Consider the following 6,000-nt stretch of genomic DNA (forward strand, 5'->3'; position numbering starts at 1 on the left):
AAAAATAATTCTAAAAGATTTTTTTTTCTGGAGCAATATGTTAATGCCAAGGAAGTTGCATCTGGTACTTGGTTACTAATTTACACATTATTTCAGTGCTGTAGTTAAAGAGGTATATCTGGGTGCTTCCAGGCAAGATATGGTATTGCAACAACTCTGCCTCAGTCATGAAATTTTACAGAGTCCAAACATGAATGCTTTCTCTTGTAAGCTTCCTCTGCTTTCCCACTAGTTCTTCTGTGTTTTTTCTTATCAGAAAAAAATCCATTATGGAGGAAAAATGCAATATTTGTGCAATGCCTTTTGACAGGTAGTATTAGAAGCTCTCTGTCTGGAAGTACTCCTTGTTTAAAGCAGAAAATGGAAGCAGCAGGTGGAAGGTAATAAATGTGGAGCATGGTATAATATATTTCTTTTGCTTTTAAAAATGGAAAGTTGAATATATGTTTTTTCATGCAGTTTTGTTTTGGTTTTGGTTTACCAAAGGCATTTCAAAATGCTTTTTATGACTTGGCAAATCATTGGTGCAAGGAGAAGTTTGGTTGCTAAACACAACTTTTTCAGAAGGATAATTTGTTTGGAACCAATTTAGGTACAATTACACATACAGATCAATATAAGGCAAAATGTCAATAAACATGTGGAGAGAGGTGATCCAGTGGACTTTGTTTACTTGTACTTCCAAAGGCTTTTGACCAATTCCTCACCAAAGATTCCTGAGCAATTTTGGCAGTCATGGAATAAGAGCAGAGGTTCTCTTACAGATGATTAATTACTCTTGTTAAAGAAGAGGAAACAGAGAGTAGGAATAAATCCTCCCAATGATGGTATGTAAAAAGCGGGGTCCCACAGGGAACTGTATATGGAACAATGCTTTTCAACTCATTCAGATATGATCTGAAATTAGGAAAAAGTAAAAAAAAATGACCAAGTTTGTTGATGACAGCAAACTATTTAGGGCGGATAAAACCAAAGGAACTGTAAGCAGCTCCAAAGGTTTCTCCAAACTTAGAGAATGGGCTTCAAAATGGCAGACACAGTTCAGTGTAAGCAAGTGTAGAGTTATGTGTGTTGGAGCAAAAAAACCAACTTCAAGTATAAGCTGATAGGGTCAGATTAGCAGTGACTGTCCAAGAAAAAGGATGTTGGGGTTGAGATGGACAGCTTGATGACAATGCCAGCCCAGTGTATACCTGTTCTGAAAAAGGCAAATTCCATGTTAGGCATAGTTACGAAAGGAATTGAAAATAAATCTGCCAGTATTATACTCCCTTTAGACAAATCTATATATGTATACATCTTACACAAATGTAGAATATCATGTACCATTCTGGTCACTATGCCTGAAAAAATTTACTGTAGAGTTGAAAAAAGTGCAATAAATGGTTGCAGAATTTGTCTTGGAGTTGTAGAAACTCCCAAATGAGGAATGATTGCAAGATCTGGGATTATTTACTTCAGGGAAAAGTGAGTCAGGAGAGCCATGGTAGAGTTGTACAAAATTATGCATGGTGTGAAGGCAACAGCAAGACAGAGGGAACCTGGAGTCATCCCATGAAGCTGATTGGTGGAAAATTCACTTTTCACACAGCACATAATTAAACTATGGAAGTCACTTCCACAGGATGTAGCAATAGCCACCAATTTGGATGGACAAAGTCATGGATGAGTAGGCTATCAATGTCTATTAGTCCCGATGGCTGTATGCTACCTCCAGTACAAGAGGTGGAATACACCAGTTGCTGGAGAAGATGGGGTATGTGCCGTTGCACTTATATCATGTTCGTGTGCTTCCCATGAGCAGTTGGTTGCCTACTGTGTGAACTGATTGTTGGACTAGCATGGCTCTTGGTCTGATACAGCAAAGCTTTGCTCATATTATTAAGGCATAAAGCTTATTTACCCTTTCTTCATGGTGATCTATTGAACAGAGTGCTGGACCTGAAACTTGAAAGCAAAGCCCTTCTTGTTTAGCTCATTCATCTGTAATCGACTGTCTGCACCAAAGATGGCTATGGTGATCTGGCAATATTTATTTCCTACACTTCTGCACAGCCCAGTATCCACACTATGCACTTAAACTGGTTTAGCATCATTGCTTCTTCCTAGCCATTTCTATGAATTGAGGTTCAGAAATGCAGGTGGAGCTAAGGATTTTCTGACACGTGAATGAGGAAAGTGATTTTTCAACACTGGGAAATGTGGACATGAGCAGTTGTTGGGGCAAAGACCACCAATTTTTCTGTCATTTTTCTACCCATTTCACTCTCTTCCTGTCAACCTCCCCTCTCCCCTCTGTTGGCTTCTGGGTGAGCAGATCGCCCTTGCCATGGATCTAAACTAATTACTTACAGAGGGCTTTTGAAAATACACTGAGGAGTACAAGTGGTCGTTTGCCCAGTCCAATTCTCTCTCAGAGAATTGCCAGCATCTCAATTCCCATTATTCTTTTTTTAAAAAACAATGACAAATAAAATGGTGTATAAATGGCATTTTGTACTGTAGCTATGACTTAATAGAGATTATATACTTAAAGACTAATTAGAAAGGTGTGCACCTCTTGGATTTATATATCTAACTGCTACTGCCCAATGAAAGTAACATTGCAAATTTCCTTCCAAATATTTTGCCTCTAAAACTTTGTTTCATCATCTGCTTGAATTTAAGAGTGTTGTTGGGTTTTCCCTTTAATTTACACTGTTGATTTTTATTGGTTCTGTTATTATATATAAAGTTTTCCATGTGGTGCTTCCAAAGAGAATAGACAGCATGTCTGGGTAGGTCACATTCAAATTAGGCTGTTCTGCAATTTCCATCTGGTTCCTGGCAGCATCGCCATGAATTTACTGCCAGTCTGTTTATATTGGGCTTTGGCATAATTCATTTTTAGTGTGACATATCACTGGGGCGTGGGTCCAAGCTTCATGAAATGGTCACACATGAGCCACATATGCACTATGGGGAGCTATTTCAGAAATGAGGAATGTAAGGAATGCTAAATTCTCCCTGTCTGCGTCTTCCTTGCTGGCAATCCTTTTCCAGGACAACAACATCCTCATGCACATTTTATTCATCAAATTAGAATGCATTCCAAACTTTGCTTAGTGACAAGTCTTCAAACCGCCACCATCACATATGGTTTGTGTTTACAAGACTTGAGTAAACCATGGTCTAAGATTAGCTTCTGTAGAAAGGGACTGATAGGGGTATAACAAAATCCTATTGGTCAGGTTTTTTTTTAAAGTAAGTTTTTATTATTATTTTCTACAAACTAAAAAAAAAAGAAACTAAAAAACATCAATCATCAAAAACATTGATGGTCAGGTTTTGTTGTTATGATGGAATATGGATAATGATTAAAAGCAACTAAATGATAATTTAGGTTTGTCTTAAACTAGTTGATAGATATTTACATATTGGATTGTGGGAATGTCTGATGATATAAGAAGTAAAAAGGGTATCAGATGTATTCATAACCTGGGCACAAGAGACAAATACTTTGCTTAATAAGTTTTATACTATATGATATTCTTTTTGCTGGACAATTGCTTTGATTTTATATGAAAACAGGCTGCTTTTGTTACATTTGCCAACACTGGTAAATGATTTTGACTTCCCTGAGAAGTCAAAATTTGACTTCCCTGAGAATTTATTTTAGGAGGAAAACTGGTATAATAAAGAGAGCATTGGACTTGAAAGTGCTTTGCCATAAAATTCCTGCTTGCCATGAAATTTTCAGCTGGCAAACTTGGGCCTGTCGCTACATTTAGTCATGTCCTACTTGCATAGAAAGATAATATAGCTGGGTGTGCCTCATTTGATCAGCAAAATGGGTTCATGGGTAAGGCATGTAGAACCCTCCCTTTGTCTGCTGCCTACTTTGTGGAAGCCCTCCCCACATGCATCTTTCTCCCAGCCAAGCTCAGCCGATGAAAAAAGATGGAGAAACAGAATGTGCAACAATAAGGTCAAGGGAGAGAAACTCCAATACTCCCTGAAGACATTCCTTTTGCATTCTGGGCACCTCACTGATACAGTTTGGGTTAAATAAATGTTATCAATCATGCTAATCTTTTATTGTCATCCTATGCTACCATGCAATGAGAATACTCTTGGAGAAAAGGCAGTACAGAAATTATATGTATGTATGAAAATAACATTTATGCAACTCCATTACTCAGAGAGAAACATATTTCAAATTTTAGCAGTAATGTCAGTATAAGGTTAAAAAGTGTTTGTGTGTGTGTGTGTGTGGGGGGGGGGGGGCAGGGGATATCTAGAAACCAGCACCATTTTTTAGGTACTCTGGCAATTTGGCACTGGAGACTTCTCTAACCCTGCTATAGGACATAACTGCTGCACTCCATAAATCAGAACATGCCAGCAGAGAGATCATGTCAATAAATTTTTTGACCTAAAGATTCCATGCATTTATGAAATTATGTAGGCAATATTCAGAAATGTTTACTGTATATGGATCATTTTCAGAGTCTTCTTTCAAGACAGCTGTGTCTAATAAATGGGACAATAGGGGTGCATTGGTCTTTTCTGAAGATTGACATCTCCATCTCTAAAATGTAAGGTAAACTCTTTAAGCATGAATACCAAAGAACACTCTGAAAGAGGTTGAAGGGAATGTTCTAGATCAAATTCTGCTCTGCTGTATTGTGCAAACAACATATTAATTAGAATTATCAATATAGAATTGGCTATGATTTAGAATTAAAATCTTATAAAGCTTGAAGTACCATGGTTTGATGGCTATGGCTGAAAATATTTTCCCACATTAAGTCTAATAACAATCAAGGCATGGTCCATTAACCTGAATCTAAGCCAGTGGTAAGAAACCTAAGGGTTACATTCATTAGAGACTACTCTGTTGGAGGCTGCATGATAGTACTAAGTGGCCCATAAGCCACTGGTGGGAAATACGAGAACCAAATGTCAGTGGAACCGTCCTTTTTCTCGTGGAGCTTCCTTTCACTCCCTCCCATCTTCCTTTCTCCCAATTCCTTCTTTCCTGTCCTGCAGGCTGGTGGTTGCTATTGCAAAAGGTCTGAACTGATCACTTCCAGAGGGCTTCCAAAATTAGGCCAAGGGCCACAGGTACCAATTCCTACTGGTGTTTGTGGAGAGGCTGAGACTCAGTGCTAGGGCACATCATCTACATGCGGAAAGTCTCTGATTCAGTCCCCAGCATCTCCAGCCAGGGTGTGGAAAGAAGCCTCCTATAACCCTCGAGAGCTGCTACCAGTCAGTATTGGCAGTACTGGGTTAGATGGATCAGTGTTTTGACTCTGCATAAAGAAGCTTCCAAGGTATTGGGGGAGGAGTCATGAGTCAAAGCATGTGCTTTGCATTCTGAAGGCCCCTGGTTCAGTCTCTGGCATGTCCAGATATGACTGGAAAAAATGTCCTGGAAGCCCTGAGGAGTCATTACTAGTTAGTATGGACAATACTGGGCTAAAGGTTCAGTTGTGTCACTCAGTATAAGACAGCTTCCTCTGTTCAACTGAAGCATCTGATTAACTGGCAATGCAATCCTATGGTTACCAGGCACACCTAGATAGCCACAGGATTCTTGCAATTCCCAGTTCTGAAATCAGAAAATCAGCTCCTTCCCTGCAGCTGGTTCAGAAAGAACTGCACTAGCTTCCCTGAGAACATAATCTGAGGGTAAATGGCAGGTGGAGAAGGGAGGAGACAAATGCCATCAAGATATGAGGTAACCTGGCAGTGCCTCAGCCTCCTTCCCACCCACTCTGAAATACCCCACACTAAGATGTCCAAAATTGGCCATTAAAGTGCTGTACAGGGGAGGAGGAGTGTGAAGGTGATCTTTGCCTCTGCTCTTCTCCCATAATCCTTTGAGTTTGGGCATCCTGAATAGATTGCATCTTTAGACTCTATTTTCAGTTTGCCTTATAGTTTCAGTAAGTCCTATTAATTCAGTGGGACTTACTTCCAAGTAGAGCCATCACATGTATAACTCATGTCTAT

This window comes from Varanus komodoensis, unplaced genomic scaffold, assembly GCF_004798865.1.
Source record: "Varanus komodoensis strain SLA01 unplaced genomic scaffold, ASM479886v1 scaffold14_1, whole genome shotgun sequence".
Classification (NCBI taxonomy): domain Eukaryota; kingdom Metazoa; phylum Chordata; class Lepidosauria; order Squamata; family Varanidae; genus Varanus; species Varanus komodoensis.